Source organism: Podarcis muralis, chromosome 6, assembly GCF_964188315.1.
Source record: "Podarcis muralis chromosome 6, rPodMur119.hap1.1, whole genome shotgun sequence".
In the NCBI taxonomy this organism is placed as follows: domain Eukaryota; kingdom Metazoa; phylum Chordata; class Lepidosauria; order Squamata; family Lacertidae; genus Podarcis; species Podarcis muralis.
Window position 1 is genome coordinate 96979118 of NC_135660.1, and position 17735 is coordinate 96996852.

The 17735-nt window shown below is 44.3% G+C and overlaps 1 protein-coding gene across 5 annotated transcripts in view; it reads right to left on the reverse strand.

Annotated features, from left to right (window-relative positions):
• The window catches only part of SCUBE1 (signal peptide, CUB domain and EGF like domain containing 1), a 190793-nt gene that overhangs the window by 100091 nt on the left and 72967 nt on the right, over nt 1–17735 (reverse strand). The window lies entirely within an intron of this gene.

Sequence of the window (17735 nt, forward strand, 5' to 3'; positions counted from 1 at the left end):
TGGTTCCCTGTAACCTCACTTCTCGCAATGAGGGAACCGCCAGAAGGCCCTCAGCGCTGGATCTCAGTGTCCGGGCTGAACGATGGGGGTGGAGACACTCCTTCAGGTATACAGGACCGAGGCCGTTTAGGGCTTTAAAGGTCAGCACCAACACTTTGAATTGTGCTCGGAAACGTACTGGGAGCCAATGCTGATCTCTCAGGACCGATGTTATGTGGTCCCGGTGGCCACTCCCAGTCACCAGTCTAGCTGCCGCATTCTGGATTAATTGCAGTTTCCGGGTCACCTTCAAAGGTAGCCCCACGTAGAGCGCATTGAAGTCCAAGCGGGAGATAACCAGAGCATGCACCACTCTGGCGAGACAGTCCGTGGGCAGGTAGGGTCTTAGCCTGTGTACCAGGTGGAGCTGGTAGACAGCCGCCCTGGACACAGATTTGACCTGTGCCTCCATGGACAGCTGTGAGTCCAAAATGGCTCCCAGGCTGCACACCTGGTCCTTCAGGGGCACAATTACCCCATTCAGGACCAGGGAGTCCCCCACACCCGCCCGCCCCCTGTCCCCCCAAAACAGTACTTCTGTCTTGTCAGGATTCAACCTCAATCTGTTGGCCACCATCCATCAAGCTACTGCTTGAAACATGCAGAATCAGACTAGAGACCACAGTGGGACATAAAAGATAACCAGGTGTACTATACAGAGCCTTTATGTTCCCATTCCTAGTTGTGCTAGGAAGACGGGACTGATGTGAATCACAAATAATGAGAACTGTTTACGGAATAACTGGAGCAAAATTAAGCCGGGGGTTGAACTGTAAGATGCCGGGAATGAACCAAAGGAACAAATCTTATTTGCTGAATCTTGCCACTGACATCAGAGAAACAAATTATGTTCCTGAGAACATCAGACGACCCAGTGTTTTGCTGCTCAGCAGTTTGGTGAGATGAAAATTCTGTTCCTCAGAATTTTATATTCATATTGTCCAAATATTCACCTTTTTCTGAGTCTGTTTGTCGCCATTGTTTTTCTTACCTGCTTCTTCTTCCTGAATTAGTTACATGGACAGTCCCACTTAATCAGGGACCTGTGGGTGGGTGATGTCATAATGCTATAAAGCCAATTAGATTTGGCTGCATCAGGGGGTCCCCAACCAGGTGCCCGTAGATGCCATGGTGCCCAGGTCTAGTGGTGCCCCTGAGTAGATACTCCAGACTCTTCCTGTTTCTTTATTAAAAAAAGTAAGTTTCTAGCCCTCTAGAAAGAACACTATGGGGCAAAATGTACAGGTACCTTCTAGGTGATTTGTGTGGAATGAGACTGGTGTTCCTCAGTACATTTTTCTTCCTACTGAGGAATGCTGTCTGCTGTTCTTAGACAGCAACAGCATTGGGGTGATGGGAGGGATGGAGAAGCTCCATAACTGGGACCAGAAGGACACATTTCACTCCCCATGATAAACATAAGGTTAACAGGAGTGGCTGTCTCTCTAATTTTGTGTTATGCCACACCCCTCCGTGGCACTCATTTTGAGACCATCACCACCAGCGCTTTCTCAAATTTCAAAATGTGGCCCCAAAGTGTGGTGACCTCTTGGCTACAGGATTGAGTGTGACTGAGGGCAATGTTAGTTTAAGTACATGGGAATGTTTGCAAGTCCTCAGAAACCTCTAAAATGGGGTGGAGGTGGGAATCACATTGCTGAAAATGGTGAATCCTGTACGGTCAGTCCTTGTTAGGAACCCAGGAAACTGATTTATACCGAGATCAGCTTCTAATCCTTGCTGTCTTGTATTGGACCTGGGACCTTCTGCATGCAAATCACATCCTCTGCCACTGGGAGATGAAAGTACAGTGGTACCTCAGGTTAAGTACTTAATTCGTTAAGGAGGTCCGTTCTTAACCTGAAACTGTTCTCTACCTGAAGCACCACTTTAGCTAATGGGGCCTCCTGCTGCCGGAGCACGATTTCTGTTCTCATCCTGAAGCAAAGTTCTTAACCTGAAGCACTATTTCTGGGTTAGCGGAGTCTGTAACCTGAAGCATCTGTAACCTGAAGCGTCTGTAACCCGAGGTACCACTGTACATGCAGTATAGACAGAGGTGCTTAATTTTCAACCTAAGTCCATTTAGAAGTTTTTTATGCAGCGCTCCTGAAAGCTAATGTCCAGACCTGGGCATGTTTGCCAAGAAGCAAGTCATACCGAGTTCAGCTGAACTTACTCCCAAATAATTGTGCACAGGATTGCGGCCTTAGGAGCAATTGCAAGCGGCTTAACTACATTAGAATGCCAAAAATGACTGGATGTCTTCTCCATTTTGCCTCATGACCGGTGGTTTTACTGATGGTTGCAGTAGTCAGTTCTCAGATATCTACCAAGGTGTGTTTTGTTGTTGTACTTTTGGGTAAGGATATGTTTATGTCTTTTTTAACCACTGCTGCCTCTCCCCACCCCCACCCCTGCCACCATTTTTTCACTTAGTATCGTAATGGGATGTACACAGAATGTAAAAGATGCTGGAATCTTCTCTGCCCTAAACCAGTATGTAAATCTTGAGAAAAGCAAAGTTCACAAGTGCATTTTAAAGGGGCACAATCTGTTTGTGCTTAAAAGAAAGCTCCCCCCCCCCACCCCTCACATTTGTGTGTCTGGAATAACAATGCCAGAATGTTTATTTCTAAAGGACTGTTGTCATGGCAATTCCACCAAGAACATCGTTTGTGTTTTTTTCTGCAACCTCCTTTAAAACACATAAGGAACCTACCAGCATCAGAGCTCTCAAGAAAGGACAATTACCTTTTATCGCTCAACAGCAGAGAAGGAGGGTTTCTTTTTTAACCTCCTCAGTAGAAAATTATGTTGAAAGGAATAATAAAAGCCCGTTTCAAGAAGCACCCAGAAGCCTATTAGTGACAAAGGCTCCCTCCCCTCCCTTCCCATGAATAATTACAGCTCTTCAAGAAGAAATCAGCCCAGGCTAAGGGCCCTTTGTCAGCCTTAGACAGTAAAACAAACATTTGACTATACAAGGATTTCCCTTTCATGTACCTGTCCAGGAGGCAGAAAGAAAAGGGGGGGGGGGCAGGCAAGTAAAACTTCAGAGTGCCTGAAAGAGAGAGAAAATCCAGAGCAACATCTGCTGCAATTACATTTTTTAAAACCCAGGACACTTTAAATAAAACACTCCTATCAAAGCCATGATGCTAGTTGCAAAATCAGCAACAACTCGGAACAAGCAGGTACACCATGCTTGTATGTGGTTTAAATGAAGATGTGAGATTTTTTTAAAAGAGCATTTTATACAGAACAGATGAAGAAAAGCGAATTACAACAGAAGATATGCAACTGAACTTGTGTTATTTTCATTAACATTTCAAAGAAACTTAGTAGTTAGAACTGAATTTTTCTGGGAATCACAAGGTTAGGGATGAAATGGCAAAGATCCTGGCATATGCTTCATGGGATCTCCCCTTTTCAGACTTTACACACCAGGTGCCTTAACCACAAATTAATTACTCATTATTATTAAATTTTCACCACCCTTTTGGCCAGTCAGTAAATCTCACTATGGTAGTGAACAGTTAGTGCTTTATCGCAACATTGCTTATTGCAAGAACTCTTTAAGATATATAATTACAATTTTGATTTATAGTCCAACATATGCAAGGGCATAGGGTGGGTAATATGTCAGTTGATCTGACTGAGCATAGTGTCAAAGAAACAGAGCTAAGGATCAGGAAGTTTCAGATTTTAAAACTGCCATAAACTCACAAGATGATGTTAGTTAAGCATCAGCCCCTTTCATCTGCAGAAAGGTAATAAAAAAACTGACCTATTTTGCAGGGTTGTCAAAAAGATTGAAGCAAGACAATGCACGTGAAGCAATGCAAATGTGCTATTATTCTACTCTGTCACTATCCACCAGCTCAAACAAGCACAGTTTAACTTAAGAGTTTGTGAAAGCTCCACACGGAAAGATAAACACAGGGCCAAATCTTTCTACCAAATTATACCAGCTCCTCCACCATGTGAACAGCAGCAGGGCTAACGTCAGACCCAACACACCCTGTCAACAATGGGATCACTTATTGCTTAACTTAACCCTTCAAAATTTCCCCCGCCCAAGCAACTACTGGGATTGATTATGTAATCTTGCAATCCAGTGCTAAAGTTTGCAAAGGGCAACTGCACAGGCCTATACAAACTGGAAAGAACATGGGCAAACAGCAGATGTCGGTGTGTGAGAGAAGAAAACCACAGAGTTATTTTTATTTCTGACTAATGAATCTGATTCCATCATACTTACAATCAAGTCACATCCGACGGTGGATTTGAAATTGTTTTCCTGAATAGAATATCACTGTTTCCAAGCGCTAAACACATTATGCACAGTTAAGCTAAAATACTGGTGTGCAGCTGAATCTGTTTTAAATGTCTGTATAAGGTTTACCAAAAGAACATATGCAAAACATTTCGAATGCTGAAAGCATGCAGTCACCCTTGGGAGAGGACATGCTACTTCCTAATTACAGCTATGCTAAAATCTTGGATTTCTCCATTGCTTTCTATGGATAATTTTCCTTTCTGCCTTGGGGACAGAAAAAAAGGGGGGGGGGTGAAAATGAACTAGAATTTGAAAAGATCATCTGAGTTCATCCATTTGAATGACAATACCTGTCAGGGGTTCAGGGACAGAGGCACAGGTGAGGGAGGAGACGGAGAGCGAGGGGGAAGAATCCCAGGGCAGCGAGGAAGAGGATGACAATGACTTGAGGGATTCCATGAGTCTTTCAAGTGAATCGGAGGATTCCCAGAAAGGGGCGCCTGTGGTCAGGCCAAGGGGAGTCACAGGGGGGACCCGTCAGGAGCAGGGGACCAGCGGGGGAACCCAGAGTGGGAGCTGGGAGTCGGGACCGGCTTCTCCGCCAGAGCGCAGTGAAGGGGGTGGAGATTCCAGAGTGACAGGGGAAGCGGGTCCGAAAGCAGAGAGGGGGGGAAGATCGGAGCAAGACATCCTCCCGGAAGGGGAGGGGAGTAGTGCAGGGAGTAGTGTAACTGTCAAGAGGAAGGTTAGAGGTTGCGAACGCGCGCCAAGTTCAAATGTGGAGGCGCGCGGAAGAACAGGGAGCCCGGGGGAGGAGCCAGGTCCCAAAGCACGCAGGAGGGGGGAAGAGCTGTCTGGGGATTCCGCGTCAGGGGAATCCAGGAGGGGCGAAACCCCAGGGGGCAGGAAGACCCTGCGGAAAAGGAAGGAAAGGAAGAGGTGGAGCAGCACAGCCCTCTTAAACTGGTGCAGAGGAGGGACTGACTCAGAGGGGACTTCAGCGGTCTAAGCGTAACAGACGTGGGGCTGCGCGCCTCGGCTGTCGAGCGTAAAATGTACTGCAATAAATATCTTTGTATATAAACTGGACTTGGCGTTGGTCTCTTGTGAGCTGGGACCTGAGGCAGCCCTGACAATACCCTAAATGTTATTGAGTGGAATTTGAAGAAAAGGGTAAAGGGGGGTAGGAAGAAAGAGGAAACTGAACTACCCTAGCACCAATAAATTATAATGTCCCAGCAGGGGACAGATTAGGGTGGGAGTGATGAGCGCCAATAAGTTAATTCTGCTTATGGTATGATATATAAAATAGTAATGAACCTCAGAATTCCTGACTAAGGCCCTCTATTCACAGTTTACTTTTTAAAGACATACAACTGGTGTATTAAGCATATGCCTAAAATGTGAAGTGGGAATGGGGACAAATTTGTGTTTGAAAACACATATTGTACAAGTACATTTATCAGAAAGCTTGGATTTAAAGTGGCACCCTGCTGAGTGCACACTCCGTTTCAAATTCAAGTTTCTTCCTGTGCAGTGCATGAAAAAACTCAGTGTCAGAAGACTGGATCTGCAGCTCTTAAACCTCACTTTCTGCAATGCCAATAAAGAGGGATACATTGACTTTTAAATCCAATTTGCTGGTAATCCATATCCATAAATATTTACACTATACCAGGAATTTTGCTCAACAATTATTATATTAGTCCAGCCAAAGAAGAAAGCAGAGTGCTTATTTTAGGCTGCCTATGTTTACTGATTTGGAAGAACCAGACTTACATGTGTGCTCATTTGTTCTGCCAAGAAAACGAAGATTAAAGGCCAACATTTTGGGTGCCAGAAGTCAGCAAATTGGAATGGCACGTAACTTCCCTCACAATGAGACTTGGCAGGAAGCATATCCCAGACCCGCTGACCCTTTATAAAATGGCTGAACTACTTTAGAGTAGCTGTTTTCAGAACCTTGTTGAGATCAACCAAGAGCCAAATGGTGTTAGAGCAGCAGATCCACGCATTCAAGGAGATATAATAATAATAATAATAATAATAATAATAATAATAATAATAATAATAATTACTTTATTATTTATACCCCACCCATCTGGCTGGGTTTCCCCAGCTGCTCTGAGGAAGCCCATCATATCCATTTTTAACAGCAAGGGGAACCCAGTTGAGGACTGTGGAACATTCTCCTGCTCCTGAAGCTTACTTCACTCAGGCAATTTTCTTTTAGCTAAGCTCTGATAAGAGATGTGTCACTTGGCTCAGGAAGTTGCAGGGGAAATAGGGACGTTCTGGGATCAAATCAGAAGCTGGGATGACTTTTGTAAATTCAGGACTGTCCCTGGAAAATCAGGACACTTAGAAGGTACAGTGGTACCTCTGGTTGCGAGCGGGATCCGTTCCGGAGCCCCGTTCGCAACCTGAGCAGAATGCAACCCACGTCTGCGCAGATTCGCTGCTTCTGCGCATGCGCGTGATGTCATTTTGAGCGTCTGTGCATGCGCGAGCGACGACACCCAGAAGTAACCCATTCTGTTACTTCCGGGTCGCCGCGGGATGCAACCTGAAAAGATTTAACCTGAAGCAAACGTAACAAGAGGTATGACTGTATGTGTCTGCAGGCATTGTGTTGGTGACCCCTGGTCTAGCATGTACGAATACTGAATGTTCAGTCACAACAGTCCATTATTTATTAAATATGTAACACATCCGGCTACAGCAGCCCCTAAAGGCAGTTCACAATTCTATCCATTTGAAATAATTTTTAATAAACGACACAATTCGGACCCACAGAGAAAAACATCAGAAAATAAAATAGTTGCAGACAAGAGGCAGGTTCTTCTGTTTTTTGCTTCTTTGCCCACTCCTTCTTGGCCTCCCCCCCCAATGCCCATTTCCACAGAGCACGCAGGCAATGTTGGCAGTGTCTAGACTCCCAGTGAATTCTTTTTTTATTGGGGGGGGGGGTGTTCTTCCATTCAAAGCTGCCAGTGGATAAAATTAATTACCCAAAAAGATAACTATGTATCTGACTTCAAAAATTCAAAACTGAGAATGTAGTTATCTGACACTCATACTTGTCTAATGTAAGCATTATTATTATTTACTGAATTTATATACCGCTCTGTATCTGGAGGTCTCAGGGCGGTTCGCAGAAAAGATCTGGGTAAGCATCTTAGAGTGCTTCAAAAGAATCTTTTTTTTTTTAATGTAAAATTTATTGTTGTTTTTTTGGGGGGGATATACATATTTTATATATAATTGCCCAGCTTTGTTTTGTTTTGTGAAGATGACATTCATAGTATTGCCCCATTCTGCAGTTGATGAGAAGGCCAAGTGACTAAAACATGTGATATTGTGGATGAAATCTAAGCCAATTCTCACACTAAACAGCTGCCTCCTGCTCCTCTAGCTGCAAATTGCTAATTGCTGTCTTGTAGCATCTCCGGCTGCTGAAACTCATAGGCCTTAATCATGCCAGTTTAATGGCATACATGGAAAAAGCTAGGTTTAGACTTTGCCAGGATTCGTGCATAAGAAAATTACTAATTTAGAAGCAGGGCTTCCTGATCCCAATTTCTGATTTCACCTGGGAGTTGAGAGAGTTGCATACGAGAGGAGTGAGGGTGGAAACACAGATTATAACAATCCATGCTACTGCAGAAACTTACTCCCTTCTCTGCCACCACCATGCTGTATTTCCCCAACTTCAACAACCAGTAGTAAGCAGCAGGGAGAAGAATCACTTGGCATGAAGACACAACTTTTCCTCCACTTTACCATGAAGGATGCAACAAAAGGCTTCTCTGTTTCGGGCAACAGTCCCATAGTTACCATTCCATGTAGTTTTGTTTTTATTGACTTATATCTGCCTGTCCATTGAATGATCAACAAGGTGCAATACAACAGTTAGCAAACAAAAGCACCCCGGATATTGTGTGCTTTTTTGAGGCAGTACATGCCGTAGGGATGTGGGTGGCACTGTGCGTTAAACCACAGAGCCTAGGGCTTGCTCATCAGAAGACCGGCGGCTCGAATCCCCGCGACGGGGTGAGTTCCCGTTGCTCGGTCCCTGCTCCTGCCTACCTAGCAGTTTGAAAGCATGTCAAAGTGCAAGTAGATAAATAGGTACCGCTCCAGCGGGAAGGTAAACGGCGTTTCCGTGCGCTGCTCTGGTTTGCCAGAAGCGGCTTAGTCTTGCTGGCCACATGACCTGGAAACTGTACGCCGGCTCCCTCGGCCAATAAAGCGAGATGAGCGCCGCAACCCCAGAGTCGGTCAGAACTAGACCTAATGGTCAGGAGTCCCTTTACCTTTACCTAGGTATTCTCCAGCTCTTCACCTCTGATTGTTTCCTTAAGGACTCCTGCTGCTCTAACATCAGTTCCAGCCTGTAGATGGTGGTCATCCCTTCCCAAACCAATGCAAAGCCAAAGTGGACTTTAACTCAGCTACGCTGGTCCAGGCTGATCTCCAAGGAGCAACATCTAGGACAACTCTAGGAGTCTTGGTTGACCACAAACTTGACATGAGCCAACAGTGTGACGCAGCAGCTAAAAAAGCCAATGCAATTCTGGGCTGCATCAATAGGAGTATAGCATCTAGATCAAGGGAAGTAATAGTGCCACTGTATTCTGCTCTGGTCAGACCTCACCTGGAGGACTGTGTCCAGTTCTGGGCACCACAGTTCAAGAAGGACACTGACAAACTGGAACGTGTCCAGAGGAGGGCAACCAAAATGGTCAAAGGCCTGGAAACGATGCCTTATGAGGAACGGCTAAGGGAGCTGGGCATGTTTAGCCTGGAGAAGAGGAGGTTAAGGGGTGATATGATAGCCATGTTCAAATATATAAAAGGATGTCACATAGAGGAGGGAGAAAGGTTGTTTTCTGCTGCTCCAGAGAAGCGGACACGGAGCAATGGATCCAAACTACAAGAAAGAAGATTCCACCTAAACATTAGGAAGAACTTCCTGACAGTAAGAGCTGTTCGACAGTGGAATTTGCTGCCAAGGAGTGTGGTGGAGTCTCCTTCTTTGGAGGTCTTTAAGCAGAGGCTTGACAACCATATGTCAGGAGTGCTCTGATGGTGTTTCCTGCTTGGCAGGGGGTTGGACTCGATGGCCCTTGTGGTCTCTTCCAACTCTATGATTCTATGATTCTATGATTCTATGAATCGCCGGCCTTCTGATCGGCAAGTCCTAGGCTCTGTGGTTTAACGCACAGCGCCACCCACATCCCTACGGCATGTACTGCCTCAAAAAAGCACACAATATCCGGGGTGATTCGAATCCCCGCGATGGGGTGAGCTCCCGTTGCTCGGTCCCTGCTCCTGCCAACCTAGCAGTTTGAAAGCACCTCAAAGTGCAAGTAGATAAATAGGTACCGCTTTGGCGGGAAGGTAAACAGTGTTTCCGTGCGCTGCTCTGGTTCACCAGAAGCGGCTTACGTCATGCTGGCCACATGACCCGGAAGCTGTACGCCGGCTCCCTCGGCCAATAAAGCGAGATGAGCACTGCAACCCCAGAGTCGGTCACAACTGGACCTAATAGTCAGGGGTCCCTTTATCTTTACCTATGTCATACTGCCACCTCTCCCCCCCCCCCCACCATCTTGCTCCCGGCGCTTGCCCCGTCACCTGCTCACTCCCTTCCCTCCAAACCTCTGCCGCGTTCCTGCAGCTGCTGGCACGGCCTCCAGGAGGTGCTTTGGCAAGACTCTCACAATCACCAGAGCACCTTCCAGAAATGTAAAAAAGTCACACCAGAGCAGAGGAGCTTTGGCGTGGCCCTTTTATGATCGCCAAAGTGCCTTCCTGGAAGGAGCCTTGGCAATCGCAAAAGGGTTGCAGCAAAGTTTGCACTAGATATGGGTGACAGATCTGAAAAGGTTGCAAACAGTTGGGCTAAACCAGTCGTCTCCATCTTCATGCAGTCTAGGTGCTTAGGGCTACAACTCCCCTCAGCCCCACCTAACATGGCCAATGGCCAGGGGTAGTCCATCAACATCTGGAGGGCAACAGGTTGGAAAAGGCTGAACTAAACCATCTTGAGAAGACTACTGAGAAGTGGATACTGAGGTGGGATTCAAAGGCAGTCTTACCAAGAAGCTGAGTTTGTAAAATTATACACTCAAAAACTGTAACCAGTGGTGCATGTGAACTGAAGGCTAAGGATAATTGACAAAAACTTGTAACCAAGAAGAGTATGAGAAGGGTGGAAATTTGGCAATTCATTGTGAGATGACCAAGAGCAATTGTGGTTCAAGAAAGCATTGCCTAGAAGCCCTAGATGAAATAAACACAGAATACACTTATGCGTCTCTAAATATTTTTGTAAAGAACACTGGGGAAGTTGGCCTTTTAATGAAAGGGAACCTCAGAATAAACAACATAAAATAATTACTCAAACAGAATGATAGAAATTAGAGGAGATAATTGCAGGTGTTAGGTCATTACTGCCTACAACTTTTTCCTATTCCTGGCATTTCATATACAGTGGTACCTCGGGTTACATACGCTTCAGGTTACAAACTCCACTAACCCAGAAATAGTGCTTCAGGTTAAGAACTTTGCTTCAGGATGAGAACAGAAATCGGGCTCTGGCGGCGCGGCAGCAGCGGGAGGCCCCATTAGCTAAAGTGGTGCTTCAGGTTAGGAACAGTTTCAGGTTAAGAACGGACCTCCGGAACGAATTACGTTCTTAACCTGATGTACCACAGTGAAGTTTTGAAGTTTTTACTCAGGTCAGTGCAAATATCTAGCTATGGGGTTTCCAGCATTCTCTGTGGGATATAAGTCCATGACATTATTCTCAATGCTGGAAAATATTCCATGATATTTAGCATAATTCATTCACAGCTCCTTGCTTTGTTCCGGGACACACACATCCACATCCACACATGCACATGCGCACCCTGTCATGAACTGGCTGATGAGTGGTGAGAGGCAGCAACCAGGGGACCCCCTAGGGAACTCCCAGAGGAAGAGGGCTCATTGGTAGTGGGAAAATGATGAGAAGGAGCAGACTGGGAAGAGGTGACAGGGTTTAGTGAGCAGGAAGAGGCTGTGGCTCCTGAAGAATCCAGGGAGTCTCCCCTCCTGCTGCAACCAGCTCCCCTCCCCCTGGTCTCCTAGAACATGCAGAGAAATTAAACGGGCAAAGCAGAGGGTGGTTGTGCACAGATGCAGCATGAGACGGAAGATCCTGGAGGAAAGGAGTCTTAGTCACAGGGCACTTGTGAAGGCAGGGACCTTCAGTCCTCGCAACTGCATCACTGGGGCAAGACCTCCTAGAAGGAGTTGCTGAGACCACTAGGCCAGAGCAGTGATTGTTTCCTTGAATGAAGAGTTAACTTCACTGTCCTCAGGTGAGTTGTTGCTTTGTTGATGACCTACACCTGACTCCAACCCACCCATGCATTCACACTTTTTCAGAGTGATGCCGAGAACAGCCTGACCGTCCTTCGACATGAAGGATGCTGTGCAATGAAAGTATGGGCTGAAACTGAGGGAGAGACCACTGTCAACTGCAAATTCACTTGGAGACCCAATTGCAAAGGAAAAGAGGTTGATATGATAAATCACAATTGCTATACACAATTGCATGGTAATGTGTATATGTTTGTTTTGAATGGAGCTGAAAATATTAGAAATCTTGGTGCTTGTTTACAACTACATTCTAATCACTTAATGTATGGCCCATGTTGTGGTGATGTGAGATCATTATTGTTGGTTGGTTTATACCCCACCTTTTTCCCTGACAGGCACTCAAGACCACTAACAGATAAAATAAAAACAGCAAAAAACATACAAGAAAAAACAATTAAAAAGCAATTAAACATTGATAGAATTTAATCTATCAATCTATCTAATAAGTATTAAAAACATACAGCACTGTGTCTTTCTGGGTGGAAACACCCCTTCTGTGGAATTCCCTCCCTGAAAAAAGTCTGATTACCCCCCATATAGTTAATTTTCAAATGTCTACTAAAACAAGGTTGTGGGCTTTTGTGTTACAATTTTTGCCCCGGTGCTATTAAAAGTGCTATTAGCGTGCTGCTGTATACTGCTATTATTTTAGTTGTACTGCTTCTTAAAATGCCTTTGAATTAGTATGTACAACTACTGTATTTTTTATTATGTTGCTTATTGCCCTGGGACCCATCAGGAGGAAAGCCAGTATATAAATTAACAACAACAATAGTAAGAGTAACAGCAACAACAACCTGCTTGATAGTTTTGATAAAGATTTGAACACATGTGCATTCTGGCCAAAGGTAACCGATTACCTGAATCTAAACTTAATCTGAGCCATTGTACAACCAAAGTACAAAATCTGATTTTACAATTTAACCCCCCTAAATTGGCCAGATCGAGATCCAGACCCCCTAACTATTGCACCCCATCCTTTCTTCCACGGCAGCAAGAGAGCAAGGAGCCTCCCTCACAACCCACAGTTGGCTGCACTTGGCTGCACTTAATGTCATAGCAGCAAATCCCTCCAGCCCTCCCAACTTGCCCATAGGATTTGCATCTATATTAACACTTCCTAATAGGAGAAGATTTTTCTTCATGTAATTTTTGCTTTTAGTTCATTAGCTTTTCAGAAGAAAGAACCACATTGTGCCCTCTGTCATGCGAGATGTTTTAATAGTCTATAAATGAAACTTTACTATTTATAGGATTAATGTGGCAGCAAACTGCGTAGGGTATCTGCTGTTCAGGGCTGCAGGTTTCAAGTCAAAGCAAATCATTCTGGCACAGCTGCTAATTTAACAGTGTGGTTTTGACACACAAGTACTTGGCTAGTTAATAAACACAGACTGAATTATCATATTTACATGGAATGGTATTACGGGAAATCCTGTGCAATGAACTAATGGCCTGTAAGGTCTCTCTTAAAAAAAAAAAAATTAAACAAAATCTATCCCTTGACAGGAAACAAAGAGGTTTCATTCATCCCAGTAGTAACCATTAGGATTCTCTTTAATTTCACAAAAAACAGTACAAGAGATTGCCACTTCTGTTGCACCCCTGTTTGCTAGAAAACAGTATGCCTACTCAAGGGTTCAGCCTGAAAGTGTGAGGGGACAAAGTATTTAGGTGGCAGGGATACACATACAGTCCCCACTCCACCCCTACTTTTCCATGTGGAGTGTGAAGGTCTGAAGGGGGTTTCTAAAGATGTTTAACTGAGTTGCACTTAGAAGCCTCCGTGAGATCAGAAACCTTGACTTATCAGGCTCCCAAACTGCAAGAATATGTCTGACTAAAACATCAGGAAGAACTTTCTGACAGTAAGAGGTGTTTGACAGTGGAACGGACTCTCTCAGAAGATGGTGGACTCTCCTTCCTTGGGAGGCCATCTGCCATGGATGCTTTAGTTGAGATTCCTGCATCGCAGGGTGTTGGGCCAGATGACTCTTGGGGTGCCTTCCAACTCTACAATTCTATGAAGTGTATTCAGCTTTAGATTTAGAAGTCCCCTTCCGATCTTCGTATTCAAAACGCGAAGATCAAGTGTGGTGATCAAATAGGTGAACTCCTCAGGTCCCAGCACACTTTGTGCACTCGTGCCTTCATGCTGGGCTCCTGAAGGAAACCCATTTCCTGACTGATATTAGGGGAAGCCAAAATTGTTTCAACAAATACTTATTTGTTCACCTGTTCCAAAATAGTCACTAGATTTTGCTCTAAGGACTTTAAGAACCTTCTTCTCCCATACAAATCTGCCTAAAAATGAAGCTAAGCTTCAGGGGCCTGGCTCCATTTCCCCCAGGTGTCCTGGAGGTGAGTCGCTATGATGGCCTTACCCCTAGTGGTGCCTGGGCTCTGGAATGCCATGACACCGAACATCCAGCAGGATCCATGCCCGCCCATCTTTTTCAGGGCAATTAGGACTCATTTGTTTTAACAGACATATGGTTGCCAATCAACCTCTTTTAAAGTGTTCGTGGGAGGAGGTGGGGAGAGATGGGTCCAGAATTGGTCTCCACAGTCACTTACAGACTCATTGTTAAAACCGTGTTTATGGAAGATAATCTTACTCGGCCACGAGTGATCGCCAAAGAAGAAGAATTGTGTGGAGGGACTTGTGTGCATTTTCTTGTTTTTATCATGCATTTTGTATTTTCATATTGTATTTTTCTGTTATGAACCACCCTGAGATCTATGGATGAAGGGTAGTATACAAATTTAATAAAAAAAAATAAAATGAATGAATGAAATCATTTTAAATAGATTTGTTGATAAGTGTTCATTGTAGATGTATTTATGTGTTTTAGTATGCATTTGCATTTTAAGCCCTTCATAATTTACAGCCAGGGTACCTGGTGAATATAGCTCTGAGGTTAGCTTGGACAGCTTTATTTCTAGCAACTCGTTACGGTGCTGATCTGTTATCTGCTGCTTCTGTTTCTATTATTTCTTTGGGGATGGGGGGGGGGGTTGTACGCAAATTTTATTCTATTGTTGCTGTTCTATTTTCATTGTGAAGCCAACCTATGAAAGTTTCTTTGCAATTAAATAAATATATAATATGAGGTACATTTTACAGGTTTACATTATAACGATGACTTTTTTAGGTAGCCTTTGTTATCTCATATAGAAGAGCAGGGTGAAAACCCCTCAATAAAAAAAAGGAACATTTGAAGTGAAATTGGAAGTTCCTTCTCATACAAAATATCTGAGGAATTTCAAGGAAACCAAATGAGTGTTGCTGATAAGCGTAATGACATTAAATACCTATTTAGGTAAACAGAGTACAAGAAGGATATTATTATACAGAATATCTCTATTGTTTACATGGCAGGATATTTTTTCCAAAAACCCAACTGACTCCAACACTGAGTCACTGTGCTTGTGCTGGTAGCTTAGACTGGCTTAGTGGGAGACGTTTTCTTTATGACTACATAAATCTTTTCCATTAAAATGAGAGTTATTTATGCATTGAACTACCTGTGCTTGCATCAGACCTGGTGGGCCAGGAGAAAGCCTTGCCAAGACCACAGACTAGCTCAGACCTCCAGGGGCTTCCAGTCAACCGTAAGGAGTGGTTTAAGAATGTGGGTTTTTGAAGTTGGGTTGCGAGTCCCCCAGGGCCTCGCAGCTTATTTTAAAGAGAAAGTCCCGGCTACTTTTTACTATATGCTGACACCAATGGGAAAGGAGGAAATGCTCTGAATAATAGTAGAAAACTTCATTTTTTGAAAGCCCTATTTGGCAACATTTGATTGCACACCTAAACTGGGCTGAGAGTGCATAAAAAGCAGTATCTCAATTTCAACATGAACAGTGTATTGTGCTTGCAATGTAATACAATAGGAGACATTGAAAAAGTCACGTTTATAAAATTCTGAGCAAATATTTGCACTAATGAAGGTTAAGGAGTTGGCAGTCCTGGGAACTGTATTCCTCTATTTATCCAGTCTAATTTCAATCCAGGCAGCTGGAGTGGAAGCTTCCCTCCATTGGCCTGGCAACACTTTCAACTCCGACCTCAACAGACCCTCTATAGGAGCAAGAAATAATTTATTCTTTATGCTCACTGGGCTCTGGTCTTCCTTCAAGCCATGGTGGCCAATTCCACAAAAATCACACATAGTGGTTTTATAACAGGATCTGCGGTCAACTTGTATCTGATCTGAGACCACCTATGTCATTCCATTAAGACTATGCATTGTACCTGAGCATGACAAAAAAGGAGAGGGTTGTTACTCGCTTTGGTCTAATGATGCATTTATGTTGTTGATGATGATTAATTTACATGCCATCCACACTGGGCGGCTCCCAACAAAACATAGTGAAAACACAATACAGCATCAAACACTAAAATTTTCCCTGAATAGGGCTGCCTTCAGATGTCTTTTAAAAACCACATAGCATTCCACAGGGTGGGCACTGTGGCAAGAAGGCCCTCTGCCTGGTTCCCTGTAACCTCACTTCTTGCAGTGAGGGAACTGTCAGAAGGCCCTCGGAGCTGGACTTCAGGGTCCAGGCTGAACAACGGGGGTGGAGACGCTCCTTCAGGTATACTGGGCCGAGGCCGTTTAGGGCTTTAAAGGTCAGCACCAACACTTTGAACTGTGCTCGGAAACGTAAGGTAAAGGTAAAGGTACCCCTGCCCGTACGGGCCAGTCTTGACAGACTCTAGGGTTGTGCGCCCATCTCACTTAAGAGGCCGAGGGCCAGCGCTGTCCGGAGACACTTCCGGGTCACGTGGCCAGCGTGACAAAGCTGCATCTGGCGAGCCAGCGCAGCACACGGAAACGCCGTTTACCTTCCCGCCAGTAAGCGGTCCCTATTTATCTACTTGCACTGATGTGCTTTCGAACTGCTAGGTTGGCTTGCACTGAGACCGAGCAGCGGGAGCGCACCCCGCCGCGGGGATTCGAACCGCCGACCTTTCGATCGGCAAGCCCTAGGCGCTGAGGCTTTTACCTACAGCACCACCCGCGTCCCTGCTCGAAAACGTACTGGGAACCAATTATGTTATAATAATATACTGGGTGTCAGTAATGTTAAGCAAAGTGAGTTATGAATATTGGGCACATCCAACAAAGTACTGACAATTCTTCACCCACCAAAAAAGTTCAGGATGACTGAAATGCTACGCATAAACCTCTTAAAGCTGAATTAAGCTATTAAGCTTTTAAACTATTTTAAGGCTGTAATCCTATATGCACTTATTTGGAAGTAAATAAGTAGACACATGCAGGGTTGTACTATATGTTCTCCTGATTGGCCTAAATCAGTTTCTTAATTAAATTGATTATGATGCTCACTTATTAGAATAATCCATTTTCTAGAAATAACTATTTTCACTCTCTCATAAACCAAGATTTCAGTATATAAATCAATAAGACTTTCTAGATATACATGCTGTTCTTCCAAGGGCAGCCCCACATAGAGCCCATCCAGGCAAGTAAGAGGCGTTATCAAGATTCAAGGATTTTTAAAACCCTTGCCTGGAACATTTATTAATTCTTTATCCACCCCTCTTCTGAAACAGGACATGTCTGTTTAGAGATACTGCTCCTCCAGTCCTCCAAAGTCACCTTTCGTAGACCTTCTCCTGCTTCACTATCCATTTAATAAACAAAGTTTTGGTCAATGGAAAAAGCTTAGGTTTTACACTACAGTATTAACTACACAATGAGAGAGAGGAGCAACTCCTTGAAAGGGAGATGCCATCCAGAGTAAGGGCCTGTCTGTTTCACCTCACTGGTTTTTGATACATCAGATTCTTCATTCAATACATCATCCTGAGGTCAAAAGTCAAGCAGCTAAGACTCTCGGTTCTTTTGAATCTCTCATTTTTAATAATGAAACCACTGACCCTGGTTAAATCTCCAAACTATATAAGGCTGTGTCTTACACGACTGGTGCCTTTATAGGCTTGAGGAAATGCTGG